Source organism: Oratosquilla oratoria, chromosome 31 (genome assembly GCF_046742065.1).
Source record: "Oratosquilla oratoria isolate Oo_2021 chromosome 31, ASM4674206v1, whole genome shotgun sequence".
NCBI classification, from domain to species: Eukaryota; Metazoa; Arthropoda; class Malacostraca; order Stomatopoda; family Squillidae; genus Oratosquilla; species Oratosquilla oratoria.
Window position 1 is genome coordinate 13669002 of NC_134807.1, and position 16419 is coordinate 13685420.

Below are 16419 nucleotides of genomic sequence, written 5' to 3' on the forward strand. Positions count from 1 at the left end.
CCTCCGGAGACCCGGAGACACTCGTCTTCAAGAATATTCGTATCTCATCTCTCCAACTCGATCGCTGATTGGCTGATTGCAACGGAAGTGGGCGGAGCTTAGCCAATGAATGTTTAGATGTGTCGCCAAGCAATTCTGGTCAAATAAAGACTAAGTAATAGAAGAAGATTTTGGATTTTAGTCAATAGATATTCCGTTTTCTTTCAGATCGGCTCGGTAATTGAAAACCTACTGAATCTAGTTTAACTAGAACTAGAAATTCATCTCAAAATCAGCCAGAATTGACCTCACTAAGGTCAACCTTTGCCCAACCTCATCAAGGACATAAAACCCAAATGTACCCCTCTTACCTATATATATTTTCACACTCCACACTATGTATCATTCTACTGAAGAGGACCACAGATAGTGGTCGAAATATACAGATTTTCTGTCCATCTTATCTCGTTCTCCGACAGTGTACCCCTCTTAGCTATATATATTTTCACACTCCACACTATGTATCATTCTACTGAAGAGGACCACAGATAGTGGTCGAAATATACAGATTTTCTGTCCATCTTATCTCATTCTCCGACAGTGTACCCCTCTTGGCTGTATATATTTTCACACTCCACACTATATATCATTCTGCTGAAGAGGATCACAGATAGTGGTCGAAATATACAGATTTTCTGTCCATCTTATCTCATTCTCCGACAATGGGTCAATAAGTCTCAGTTGAGAAGTCTTTATTGGTACTTGATGTCTTTCTTTTTACACCTTTATCAAGTATATAAAGCTTTAACAAGTGAAACTTCGTATTGATAAAAGGTCTGTCCTTATATGGTGTCTATTTTGAAAGTCTGTACAAGATGTCTAGTACACCTGTGCCCTGTGTACTACGAAAGCTTTGTTGGGAATCGAACCTGAGTTTACGGGATGACAAGGCTGTCGCCAGACAACTTTAATCAGTGAAGTAAAAAAATTGAAAAAATATAAAAGAAAAAAATAATGAAATGAAAAAGACAAAAAAATAGATAAAATAAAACCAAAGGATAAAAAAAGTAAATGAATTCAACAATCAATCCACTGTTAAATAAACAAAAAATATATTGAACAAGATAAAACACAATAAGATAGAAGTAAATAAAATAAAATAAACAAAAAAAATAAACTAAGATTAATTAAAACAAAATAAAAAGAAATAAACTAAAATAAAATAAAACTCAACACAAAAAATATAGAGACAAAAAACAAAAAAATAATAAAATACATATATGCGTTGACTCCACCATTTTCCCAAATTTATTTTCACCTGCTTTGACGTTTCCACTACTTAGGAGAACCAGAGTCGGAAGGCTCTTTCATCTCCCAACCGCTCCTCATTTACGTTAAATTCCCACCTTGGCAACTGCCCCCCTTCCTCCCCTTTCCCCCTTTCCCCCTTTATACCTCCCTCCCTTCAGTAATACACATCAAAGGCAACTTTCATTTTAATCCCATAACTCGGCTTCCTACTTCCTTTCTCGCTAACTGCTCCTCTGTCTTGCCCACTTTCAGCTGAGCTCGTAATGAAGCAGATATTCTTTACCTTCCCTTGGATTAATAAGACGACGAAAATGTATATATACATATATGTGTGTGTGCACCTGTGTGTGTTTGTGTGTGTATGTGTGTGCACCTGTGTGTGTATGTGTGTGTGCACCTGTGTATGTGTGTGTATGTGTGTGTGTGTGTGTGTGTGTGTGTGTATGTGTGTGTATGTGTGTGCACCTGTGTATGTATGTATGTATGTATGTATGTATGTATGTGTGTGTGTGTGTATGTATGTATGTATGTATGTGTATGTATGTGTGTGTGTGTGTGTGTGTGTGTGTGTGTGTGTGTGTATGTATGTGTATGCGTATGTGTGTGTTTGTGTGTGTGCAGATGAACCCATATACTGTAAATGCGTACATAGACTTGTGAACGTGTGTATTTATCCCAATTTAAATATCGTATATGTTCACGCATATGTACATAATTAAAATCAAAGCATACATGAGTGTAATGACATTCGTTTGTATGCATATTTGCTTGTATACATATACACTTGACAGCAATCCATAACCATAGACGCAAATGAAGCGAATGTCTATATGTACGATCTCACACACGTACACAGAATACATATGTATATTAGTCTCCACTTCTAACGATCAATGAATGAGGAGGGTCTAGGAGGACGATATGGAATCGAGGTCCGAGGGGGGGGGGAGAGGGAGGAAGAAGGGGGGGGAAGGGGGAGAGAAGGGACAGCCTTGGCTTGGCAGTGATTTGTATGCAAATAACTAATCGCCAGGAACCAACCACAGGAGACTGAAGGACGACCTAAGGGGGTTTCTGGTTTTCGATCTCTCTCGTTGGAGGGTGACCGAAGCGATGTCGTTACCATGTCATTTCTCTAACTCGACCTGTGTTCCCTAGACCACCTAGCGTGGCAATTAGCTCCACTAACTAATAACTAGTAGTAGTTAGTGAATGTTTAGCCATTTAGTTTAGTGATTCAAGCGTCCAGGAGGTTGAAGAACAGCAATTCATAAGTTCATGGATACTTGAGAAAATGGGTTAATAACGTGTCCAATTAGGACCATTAACCAATAGTTTAGAGACAACCTCTCAAGGAGTCTCAGACGAATCCGATTCGATCTTTACTTTTATGACGAAAAGAGGATCTTCAGAGATGTCCGACACTCGATCTACGTTGCTATGGAAACCTCCGATGCAGAACAAGAGAGCTCTTGACCTCAACAGCTTCTGTCATAAGACTCTTCGAAGGACCTGTGTCTGACAGACGATCTATGTTGCCATAGAAACGACCGAAGTAATACGAGAAGGCCCTAGACTTTGATAGCTTCTGCCATAAGAGCTTTCGAAGGCACATGAAGAGTTTAGGCTCTAAAAGTCCGTTGCTATGGTTACCAAAAATATTTTAGGGTTCTGAGGTCCTATCAGAAATGCCTGATAAACAATATAGGTTCCAAACACCCAAAGTAGTGCAAGAGGGTTTTTGACTTCAATAGCTTCTGCCATAGAACCTTCGAAGACCCAGAAAGAATTTAGGCTCTCGAAGTCCGTTGCCATGGTTACCAAACATTTTTTCAACCTTCTGAGGGCATCCGGAAGTGCCCGATACTCAATCTATGTTCCCATGGAAACGCCTGAGAAAATTTGACTTCGAGAGCTTCTGCCATAAGAGCCTTCAAAGGCCTAGGAAGCGTTCAGGCTCTCGAACTCCGTTGCTATGGTTACAGAAAAAAAAAGGACTTCAGAGTTCGTCAGAATTGGTAGACATCCAACAGTGCCGGCCAGGCCAATCGGTAGTAAACTAAAATAAACGATTTCAATTTGTAATCAAATCGCACGAAATGAATGATATCAATTCAGTCCAGATTCGACTCCAAACTCCGTTGAACAAACGTGTTTTGAACAGAAGGTGCTTTGGCGTTCAGCATTTGATGTACTTGATGGAGCTCATTTTGAATTTAATTCCGGGCGAGTTCCGGGGAAATCACACCCGGGAACATAGTTTTTTTTACGCCCGGGAAATGTGTAGAAGTAATTCTGGAGCTAGATTTAATATATTGCTTAGAATACGATTCTAGATAAACAAGTTGATATGTAAACACGGACATGTTTTTTTGACTCAACTATGAACTTTCTTACATGCATTTATGTAAATATGTAAATATATCAGGTCTGAGCTTAAAATAAACTGTTAGTACACACAGACACATACACATATATACATATAAATATACACAAGTATATACGTACATATACGCAGACATATACATATGTATATATTCATACATACGTATACACAAACATATACATACATATACACAAACATATACATACATATGCATAAACATATACATACATAGACACAAACATATACATAAATATATACATATACACAAAGTCTTAGTACACACACACACATGTACATATAAATATACCTATGCATATACATGCATATACAAAAAAATATTTATATGTATATATACATACATATAAATATATACACATACACAAACTCTTAGTACAAACATATGTGCATGTAAATATACATACACATATGTATGTACATACATATACACATGTATATATACATATACATAAATATATACATATCCACAAACTTTGTACACACATGTACATATAAATATGCATATACATAAATATACACAAACATCTACATAAATATATACATATGCACAACTGCATAAAAAGGCAATAAGATTTCTCTATTTGTATTCGTTGAAGTCAAGCGCTGATTCAATTTCAAATAGTTTATTCTTAACTTATTCTAATAAAAGGTTGAATATCTTACATTCCAAAGGGAGGTCAAATATAAGGATAGCGCTATAGAGTTCCATCGAACTCTGTGGAGGAAAGAACATAAGAATAAAGAAATAAAGGCGACTGCAAGAGACCATAAGGCCTACACTAGGAAGTTCTATGTATGCATGTATGTATTTATGTATGCTTGCATGTATATACAGTATGTACATTAGAACATAGAAATAAAGGAGACTCCAGAAGACCATAAGGCCTACACTAGGCAGTTCCAAGTCCATTACCACCTATCATCCCCGTCCATTAAGCTAACCTCTTAAACCAATAGTTTCAGCGCTTACTACCGGAGTTTAAAGCCTATTCGTTAACAGCTTTGTTAGTAAACCAATTCTTGACTATTTCCTGACCTGAAATTGTCCAATTTAAACCCATTACTACAAGTCCTGCCTTGGTGTCTTAATATGATGACCTTGCCTGCATCACACAAAAAGAGAGTTAAAAAGAGAGTAAAGAGAGAGTCATGGTGCAAAGAGAGCCCTATGAGAAGGGGAAGGGGCCGTGTTGGAATATTAGGGAGGAGAGAAGGGTTGCAGGGAAAGGAATAGATAATTAGGGGGAAGGAGGGAACAGGGAGTAGAGAAGAGAGGGGAAGGGGGTAAAAGGGAAAGGGCTAAGAGAGAGAGAGAGAGAGAGAGAGAGAGAGAGAGAGAGAGAGAGAGAGAGAGAGAGAAAGAGAGAGAGATACAGAAAGATATAAAAAGAGACAGCTAGAGAAAGAGAGAGACAGCGAGAGAGACAGCAAGAGATAGAGAGTGAGTGAGAGAGAGAGAGAGAGAAATAGAGAGAAAGAGAGAGAGTGGAGAGAGAGAGAGGAGAGAGAGAGAGAGAGAGAAATAGAGAGAAAGAGAGAGCGAGCGAGAGAGAAGTAAAGATAAAGAGAGATACAGAGAGAGCGAGAGACAGAGCTAGAGAGACAAAGTTAGAGAGACAGAGAGACAGAGGGGGAAACAGACAGACAGAGAGAGAAAGAGAGAGAGCGAGAGATAGAGAGCGAGCGAAAGAGAGACTCTGAAGGAACTCGAGACAAATGGAAGGGCGACTGGCAGCGAGGAATCCTTGGTTGGCGACAGCTTTCTCTGAGACGAAGTCTTCTTGGGCGTTCTCAATAGCTTCCAAGTTAAATCTTGTTAAACAAGTTTATCACTTTGACAGTCCAAGACGCAAAGTTGAAGGCAAACATGTGTGTGTGTGTGTGTGTGTGTTAGGAAGAAGGAATATGTTCCATTTATAAAGAACATAGCATCGATTTTGAAGAACATGATAACGCCGTTTATAAAGAACATAGTATCGATTTTGAAGAACATGATAACACCGATTTTGAAGAACATAACATCTGTTTTGTAAGGAAGAACTCTCCCCAGAAGGAATGAGTTCCGTTTATAAAGAACATAGTGTCGATTTTGAAGAACATAGTATCGATTTTGAAGAACATGGTAACACCGATTTTGAAGAACATAACATCTGTTTTGTGTGGAAGAACTCTCCCCAGAAGGAATGTGTTCTGTTTATAAGGAACATAGTATCGATTTTGAAGAACATGATTACATCGATTTTGAAGAACATCGATGGCAATCATTTTGAAGAACATCAATGATTTCAATTTTGAAGAACATAACATCAATTTTGAAGAACATGATAACATCGATTTTGCAGAACATAACATTAATTAAAAAAAACATGATAACATTGATTTAGAAGAACATCGATGATAGATTTTGAAGAACATGATAACATCGATTTTGAAGAACACATCTATTTTAAAGAATATGATAACATCGATTTTGAAGAACATCGTAACATAACATAGAAATAGGGCCGAAAAAAGGATTTATGTTTTTTTAGCATTAATTTGTCTTTGAGTTTCGTTCACTTTTAAAATTTTCTTTTCTTTAAGCTTCGTTCACTTTTTTAATTCTATTTTCTTTAATTGGTAAACCTTTTCAGGAGTGCAGAAGCTTCATTAACTTCTTCAGTATCGTGTGTGTGTGTGTGTGTGTGTGTGTGTGTGTGTGTGTGTGTGTGTGTGTGTGTGTGTGTGTGTGTATGTGTGTGTGTGCGTGTGTGTACGTATGTGTACGCTTTCGTGCTATACATGTACATATGCTATGGAAACAAATATACAGATATTTCAGTTCATATATCTATATAAGCAGACATATGGTCAAAAAATATCCAGTCAATGATTGGTGGAAACACTGAGACGGGAGCCTACGAGTATAAGTCCCTCTATGCACATTACAGGTAGTTAACATAACTAGATAAATGCATTCACACACACACGAACACAAACACACACACACACACGAACACAAACACACAAACACAAACACACACACACACACACACACACATACACACAAACACGCAAGAAATAGACTTTTAGAAACAATTTGGAGATTATCGTGTAAAAAAAAAAGAGGAGGAGGAGGAGGAAGAGGAGAAGGAGAAGAAGAGGAAAAAGAAAGAGAGAGAGAAAGAAAGAAAGAAAGAAAGAAAGAGAGAGAGAGATAAAGATAGGTAGATAGAGAGAGAGGGGGAGAGATAGGGAGATAGAAAGAGAGAGAGCGAGAGAGAGAGCGAGAGAGAGAGGATAGAGAGAGAGAGAGGATAGAGAGAGAGAGAGTGAAAGAGAGAGAGAGAGAGAGAGGAGAGAGAGAGAGGAGAGAGAGCGAGAGAGAGAGCGAGAGAGAGAGGATAGAGAGAGAGAGAGGATAGAGAGAGAGAGAGTGAAAGAGAGAGAGCCGACTTGGCCGTGGGTGTGGGTGTAGGGGGGGCGACTGGGAGCCGTCATTGCCACCTGTTCCTACGGAGTCACCTTCTGGTTCTTCGTATGTGTCTGGTTGGGGGGTCCTCTCTTCTTCCCCTGGCAACGAAGAAGTCTGCTCTCTTTCTCCTTTCTGTACATTTCTCTCTATTTCCTTTTTTATATATTTTAGCTCTCTTTCACTTTTTCCTTTTTTATATTTTTCCTCTTTTTATTATTTATTGATTTTTTTTTTCTTTTTGTGCTTTTTGTTTATCAAAGTTTTCTTCTGTCAGGGAAGTAGGTGTATATTATTTTTTGTTTTTCTTTCCCATTTCCTTCTTCTTATTCTTTTTCTTCCTCTTTTTCTTCTTCTTTTGTTTTCTCTTTAAATTTTCTTTTTTTCAAATCATTTTTATTTTCCTCATTTTTACCTTCGTTCTGTTTTTTTTATACACGATTTTCACTTCTTCTTCTATTTCCTTTTATTCTTCTTCTTCTTCTTCTCTTTCTTATTGTTCTTATTCTTTGTCACAGTTTCCGTCTTCTTCCTTTTCCTCCTCCTCTTCTTCGTAGTCCTCATCGCTCATCTTTCCTTCCCCGCCTTCCTCTTTCGTCCTCCTTTCCTCCTCCTTCTCCCTCTTCTTCTTCTTCTTCTTCTTCATCTTCTCCATCTTCTTCTTCTTCTTCTTCTATTTCTTCTCCCTCTTCTTCTTCTTCTCCCTCTTCTTCTTCTTCTTCTTCTTCTCCCTCTTCTTCTTCTTCTTCAACATGTTTTTCTCCCTCTTCTTCTTCTTCTTCTCCCTCTTCTTCTTCTTCTTCAACATGTTTTTTTTCCTCTCCTCTTCCTCCTCCTCCTCTTCTTTCTCTTCCTGGTCCTTACGGGTCTTCTTTCCTTCTTCTTTCGTCTGAATACATTAAATTCATGCTTGGCAACCCTGCCAGGGCTGAGGAGAAGGGTGGGTGCGGTTATGAGCTAATGCTGCATTTACCCCATCTGGCAGTGTGTGAAAACCTGCCAGCTGGCTCCAGCTGGCTACTTCGTGGCAAGATGACGAGAAAGGAAAAACGAAGAAAAAGAAAAAAGAAAAAAGAAAAAAAAAAGATAAAATAAAAATAAATAAATAAATAGATCAAATAAAATGAAAATATAAATAAACATATGAATAAATGAATAAATGCAAGATGACGGGAAAAGGAAAACAAACAAAAAATAAATAAAATGAAAATAAATAAATATATGAATGAATAGATATATACAAGATGACAGGAAAGGGAAAACGAAAAATGGAAAAAAGTAAAATAAAAATAGTAATAAATATATGAATAATTAGATAAACGAATAAATATCTAAATAAATATACATAAACACGAATGAATGAATAAATGAATAAATTAATTAATAGGCAAATAGAAAATAAAAAAGTAAACAAAAATACATGCATGAAATAGACAAACAAAATTGATTATATGAACAAGTGAATGAACAAATAAACAAATAATCAATTAAACAAATAGATAAAAAAATGAATAATAAAGATATAAAAATAAAAAAAAATAAGTAAATGAATGGATAAAGAAAATTACATAAGTAGATGAATAAATAAAATAGAAAATAAAGAAATGAATAAATACATCGGATCGTTGATTTGTGGTCGAAGAGTTGAGATCGAAAATGAGGTCTAAAATGACACACAACACTGGTATACTGGTCCTCTGAACTCCGCCATGTCAAAGAGGGGATGAAATAGGTGGTGAGAAGCCTATTACGCCAGGAGTCGCTGAGTAGCTGCGGCCGAAGCCGCCACCTTTACCCCATGATGCGCTGAGAATCGGAAAGGAGCGCGGGATTCGAACCCACGACTAAGCGAGTGCGGAACCAGCAAGCACGCTTCCGATGATGCTTTGAGGACTGTTAGGGATGCAGGTAATTGGCAGTCACTGCTGGGAATCTGGAAGGAGTGCGGGATTCGAACCCGCGACTCAGCCAACGTGAGACCAACAAGCACGTTTCCGAGACGCCACCAACGCCAGGGGACGTTGCAGGAAACAATCACTGCTGGGAATCGGAGAGGAGTGCGGGACTCGAACCCAGGACTGACAAGCACGCCAAAGGGGAGGGGGGCTTTGTTCTTCAAAAAAGCCCTTTATGGTTTGCGCGGACTTGCTCGCGGGGGAACTGATACTGTGTGGTTACATATCTCGTTTCAGCGCGGCTTCTGCCCCCTTGTGTACCTGTAAAACCATCGCCCTTTCGTCATCATACACCCTATGGTTATCCTTAGGCGAATAAAGTCGCCTTTAGGCAAAGCCAGCCGTTCAGCGTGACTTCAGGGATGAAACAAGGTTGTGTAATAGCTCCAGTACTCTTCATTGTCTTTATTGCAACAATTTTGGACCTGATAAAGGACAATCTACCCCTGGGAATATATTTTTTTTAAAGAACATCAGATGGTAAATTGTTTAATTTCCTCTTTCTCAAAAGTAGAACCAAGAGGTTCAACATATCCATGGTGGAATTCAAATATGCTGATGACAACAGTGTAATATATATCTCAGAACATATACAACAAATTCTAATTGCCTTTGACCACGCATGCACAAAAATTGGTCTATCGATAAAGGGAAAAAAAAAAAAAAAAAAAAAAAAAAAAAAAGGTTATCGTTCAACCATCACCAAGTGACCTAAACAAGATGGTTCCACTTGGAGGCACAACCCTTGAAAAAATGTCGACCACTTCTCTCAGTTGTTTTAAGAAACGATTAGACAACTTTATGGATGGGGATGACAGGTGGTGATGGATACGGAGCTGCCTAGTGTAGGCCTTATGCTCTTCTCTTACCTTGGGTGTCTCCTATACAAGAACGCTAACGTTGCTGTGACGAGATCCAACACAGACTGAAGTTCGTTGGGACACTTCCCGGCCGTCTCCTGGGCAGAGTTTTTGGGAATGATGACTTAAGAACAGACACAGAAAGGGCTGTGTACAGGGCGGTAGTCATTCTCACACTCTTGTACGCCTCTGAGACTTAGACAAATTACTGCCACCACTTCAAGGCAATGGAGAAATACTACTAGCGTTGCTTCTGGAATATACTAAACGTCCGCTGGATGGATAAAAGAACAAATGTCTGCATCTTGAAGGAGCCTAGTTATATGTCAATTTATTATCATTTACTATTTATCCGTTTCTTTATTATTTAACTATACCTATGCATTTATTTAGGTATTTTATTTGTTATTTACATTATTATAGTTTTTATTTATTATTTTATTATTATGATTTTTTTCGCATCCGACCTAGATATGGACCAAAAGGTCTCCTGTCGGCATGCTCCGCCTTTGTAATCCTTTGTAAAACCAACGAATACTGAAGCTCATACCACAAAAACCAACTCCGCTGGAGCGGCCATGTTGTCCTAATGGAAGACTGCCGTCTACCAGAGAAGATCTTCTATTCACAACTAACGGAGGGGAAGAGGAAAAGAGGACAAAAGAAAAGGTATAAAGACACCTTCAAAGCCAATATGACGAAAAGCAAAATCGATCATGAGGAATGGGAAGCTGGTGCTATAGAGCATCGTTTCCCAACCTTTTCCGACCAAAGCCCCAATTGTTGTCACGTCTAAGCAGTCCAGCACCTCTATCTTGTTCTTAGAAGGATAAAAGAAAGTGAAGTGTACTGCTTGATGATTTATTTTCTTGATTCCTTAGAACTGAAACAAATTGACAATATTGTTTGTAGAAGAAATAAGAACACCCTAGGAAAATAAGATAGCATGGAAAAAGTCAAATATGCACAACTGGGTAATCAATGATACATATATCAGTGTGATTTTTGTGTGCATCATTTCCCAGCACCTCATATAATTGATTTCAGCATCCCAGGTTGAGAAACGCTGCTTTGGAGAGACCACAATGGAGATCAGCTGTCAGGGGTAGAAATCTTCGAAAACACCAGATGTGAAGAACAAAAGAACAAACGTAGAACAAAGAAGGCGAGAGAACAGCAGCCTAGGCTAGGTCTTCCTCCTGGAACTTCCTGCCCTGTCTCACATCCAATAGAAACTTCGATGCCAGAATAGGACTTGTAAGTCATCTCAGACTCCACCAGTGAATTTTACTTCTTTTATTTTCCTAAAATATCTTTAAGAACCAAGACCATCACCCTCAAGTTCAAGGGAGAGTCTAACTAACACACCAACCTGATTCCCATTTTCTATGAATAACGGATCAATAATCACTCAACCCTCTTCCCGTTTTCTAATTTCCATTCTAGAGTGACAATCACATTCAATAATCTGATTCTCGTTCTCTATATCAGATTCAGAACTCCCTTACTGTACCTAATAACATATCAACCTGACTCTCGTTTTCTATGAACCACAAACCGACAATCACTCCACCCTCTTCCCATTTTCTAATCTCCGTTCTACGCCGATAATCATCATTTCATCTATTGGATAGCGTCACACCCTGTAAAATCAATCAGTTCCAATCATATCTGGCAGATATTTACGTTCACTGTGCAAAGTATCTTCCTCTCCGTCTTAATAATCCTCTTTACGTTTCAATTCCAATCCCCTTTTCTTCATTTAAGTCTCCTCATCTCCGTTTTCTGTTATTCCCTTCTTCAATTATTACCTTTCGTATCTGTCCTCGGGTTTCCTATACACTGAGGCTATGAACGTGGGTGGTTGTAATTCATCTTTGGTGTGTTCGATTCCTCCCCCCACTTCCCTTCGCCCTCCCCCTTTCCCCCTCCTTCCCCCCCTCCCTTCCCCCATTTCCCCCCTCCTCCCTTCCCCTCCCTCCTCTCCCACCCACATCTTCTCTTTGTTTAGTTCAGTGGTTGGCAACCGTTATAGCTTGAAGAGCCTTTTTCCTTTTAAAGTTAAAAAATAAATAAATAAATAAATAAATAAAATAAAATAAATAAATAAATTAAATAAAATTGAATTGTGCTGTCGAAGCCACAGTACACTAAATAGCTAAATAAATAAATATAACAAATAAATAAAACAACAAAATAAGAAACAAGTTCAGATGTGGAAAGACATTCTACAAATGATAATTGATGCCTATAGATCTTTTCACAGCTCATATATATATATATATATATATATATATATATATATATACATATATATACATATATATATATATATATTGCCTGGATTTTTTTTACACAGTAAATGAAGTCTTCGTTTTGATGGAATTATTATTTAGTAAGAACCTTCTGAAGCCGCACAAGTGGCCTGAAAGAGCCGCATGCGGCACCCGAGCCGCAAGTTGAGGGTTCATTGGCGTTTTAGTCTACTCCCCCCCACTCCCCACCCACACTCTTCTCTTTATCGCCTTTATTTACCAATCTTCTCTTCTTTACATTATTTTTTTTCTCTTTGTTACATTTATTCCCCTTCTTCATCTCCTCTTTATACCTTTTTACCTCTTTGTTACATCCATTTCCCTCCTCCCTCTCTTCTTTGATGAGTCCATTTCCCCCTCCTCTCCTCTTCTTTATTATTATTTTCCTCTTTGCTAAATCTACTTCCCTCCTCCCTCTCCTCTTTGTTGAGTCCATTTCCCCATCCTCTACTCCTCTTTATCATTATTTTCCTCTTTGCTAAATCCACTTCCCTCCTCCCTCTCCTCTTTGTTGAGTCCATTTCCCCCTCCTCTCCTCTTGTTTATCATTATTTTCCTCTTTGCTACATCTATTTCCCTCCTACCTCTCCTCTTTGTTGAGTCCATTTCTCCCCTCCTCTCCTCTTTATCATTATTTTTACTCTTTGATACATCCATTTCCTTCCTCCCTCTCCTCTTTGTTGAGTCTATTTCCCACCTCCTCTCCTCTTCTTTATCATTATTTCCTCTTTGCTACATCCGTTTCTCCCTCCCTCTCTTTTACTCTTTGTGAGTTCATTTCCCATTGTTCTCCTTTTATATCCATCTCCCCTTCCCTCTCCTTTTTGTTGAGTCCATTTCCCCCTCTTTTCCTTTACATCCATTTCCCCTATTCTCCTTTATACCCATTTCCCCCTCCCTCTCCTGTTTGTTGAGTCCATTTCTCCTCTTCCCCTTTACATCCATTTCGCCCTCTTTCCCTTTACATCCATTTTCCACTCTTTCCCTTTAGATCCATTCCCCCCTCTTTCCCTTTACATCCATTTCCCCCTTTCTCTTTTACATCCATTTCCTCCTCTTTCCCTTTACATCCAATTTCCCCCTCTTTTTCTTTACATCCATTTCCCCCCTCTTTCGCTTTACATCCATTTTCCCTCTTTCCCTTTGGATCCATTTTCCCCTCTTTCCCTTTAGATCCATTTCCCCCTCTTTCCCTTTAGATCCATTTCCCCCCTTCCTTTTTACATTCATTTCTCCCTATTCCCCTTTACATCCAATTCCCCCTCTCTCTCCTCTTTGTTGAGTCCATTTCCCCTGTTCCCCTTTACATCCATTTCCCCCTTCTTTTCTTTCTTCGCCTCCTCCAATTGAATCTAGGATAGAAGCTATCTATTGTATCCTAACATCCGCCCTCCCTCTTTTCCTCTCTGATCTTTTCATCCATCTACCTCTACATCCATCCCCAATCCCTTTGGTTTCCTCTACATCCATTCTTAATCATCTCTACATCCATTTCCCCCGCTGCTCTCTCTTTACATCCATTTCCCCTCCTTAGTCTCCTCTTCATCCATTCCTCTATTTATCTCCTCTACATCCATCTGCGTCCCTTCCTGATCTTTTCTACATCCATTTCCCCCGCTACTCTCTCTCTACATCCATTTTCCCCTAGTCTCTTCATCCATTCCCCTCATTCTTTCCTCTACATCCATTCCCTTCGCTCTCTACTTTACATCCACCCCCTCCCCAAATCTTACTGTAATCTCTACATCCCTTTCCCCCGCTGGTTTCTCTCTAGATCCATTTCCCCCCACTTCTCGGCTTACCTCGCCCCCTTCTCCTGCGTCATTCCTTTTCAATTACGTGTCCGGGGTACACGTCCCCCGTCGCTCCCTCCTTCCCTTAGGCTGACAAGCTATCCAGATTGCAATCTATGTTACAGAATAATCATTCTATTGATCTCAGGCAAGACCCCTTCGTTGGCAATTCGACTGTGAGAGTAACATTAACGTCATAAAATAAGAACATAATGAAGGAGACTGCAACAGACCATAAGGCCTACACTAGGCAGTTCCATGTCCATTATCACCTATCATACCATCCATGAAGTTGTCTAACCTCTTAAAACAACCGATAGTTTCAGCGCTCACTAAATGGTCACTAAGTCTATTATATTCGTTAACGACCCTATTGGTAAACCCAATTCTTGCCTATTCCCTTCTTAAATCTAAATTTGTCCGATTTAAATCCATTACTGTGTGTCCTGCCCTGTTGTCTTAATATGATGACCTTGTCTGCATCATCCTTGTTAAAACCCTTGACTACTTGAACACCTCTAATAGATCATCCCCCACTCTACGTCATTTCGGAGAGTGTAAATTAAGTTATCTTAGTCTGTCCTTGTAAGGTAAATTTCTGAGCCCATTTTTACAGAGTAGTTGCCGAATAGCATGAACTTGGTAACCTTGTAGCGAGCGCTGAAACTATCTGTAGTTTTCATATGCTAGATAACTTTATGGATAGGGATGATAGGTGGTAGGGACATGGATCTGCTTAGTGTAGGCCTTATGCTCTCTTGCATTCTCTTTCATTCTTATGTTCTTATGAATGTGGTTGAGGTGTAGGGTATGGAACTGACTAGTGTAGGCCTTATGGTCTCTTACACTCTCCTCCATTCTTATATTCTTATGAATATGGCTGAGGTGTAGGACATTTAACTTCCTAGTGTTGGCCTTATGGTCTCTTGCAGTCTCCAAAATTATTATGTTATGAACATGGTTGAGGTGTAGGATATGGAACTGCTTACTGTAGGCCCTATGGTCTCTTGCAGTCTTCTCCATTGTTATGTTCTTATGAGAGATATTTCAGACCTAGAGACATTATGGTACGTTCCAAGAATCGACTTAATCTGGTGTCAGATTATATTTGAAAAAAGTCTTGGAAATGCCAATCTTGAGGAACTATATATATATATTATATATATATATATACATATATATATATATATACATATATATATACATATATATATATATACATATATATATATACATATATATATATACATATATATATATACATATATATATATATATATTACATATGTATATATATATATATTATATATATATATATATACATATTGCCTGACGCCAAGTAATCATGTTCAAATGGAGTGGTCTTTTTTGTTGTCATTTTTGGTGAAATAGTTTTCATCAATGTATATAGCTGTTTCTTAAATACGTGGTATCTTTGTTTTCAGTAGTTATGCAAGCTCTAATCTCTATATCAATTTATTCTCTTTCCTCTTACACACACAATATATATACACACACATATATATATATATATATATATATATATATATATATATACACATACATATATCAAAAGGATAAATTCAAACATAACTTTAATTTGTTTCAGGCCTTATTACTCTGTTTCATTTCCATTTCATTAGCCTCCTCTTCGTCCTCTTCCTCCTCCTTATTCTCCAATACATCAGAAGAATAAACTCAAACATAACTTTGATTCTGTTTCGGGCCTTATTACTCTGTTTCATTTCCATTTTATTTACCTCCTCCTCCTCCTCCCTCCTCCTCCTTATTCTCCTCCTCCTCCTCCTCCTCCTTATTCTCCTCCTCCTCCTCCTCCTCCTTATTCTCCTTCTCTTCCTCCTCCTCCTTATCCTCCTTCTCTTCCTCCTCCTCCTTATTCTCCTTCTCTTCCTCCTCCTCCTCCTTATTCTCTTCGTCTTCCTCCTCCCCTTACACCTTATTCTCCTCGTCCTCCTGCTCCTCCTCCTCCTTATTCTCCTCGTCCTCCTCTTCCTCCTCCTCCTTATTCTCCTCGTCCTCCTGCTCCTCCTCCTATTACTTATTCTCGTCGTCCTCCTCCTCCCCCTCCTCCTTATTCTCCTCGTCGTCGTCCTTCTCCTCCTCCTCCTCCTCCTCATTCTCCACGTGTCTCTTCCCACACTCATTTGTGTCATGTAACAACACATTCGCTCAGTCCATTTCCATTTTCCTCCTATTTTTCGACCCAAGATTTAATCTCCTTTTATCTATTTATACAAATTTTTCCACGAATTTTTTGTACACGATAACTTTCTGTATTCCCGTGTAATAACCTCTGAAGAAGTAAAATGAACTTGCCAAATATATAAGGT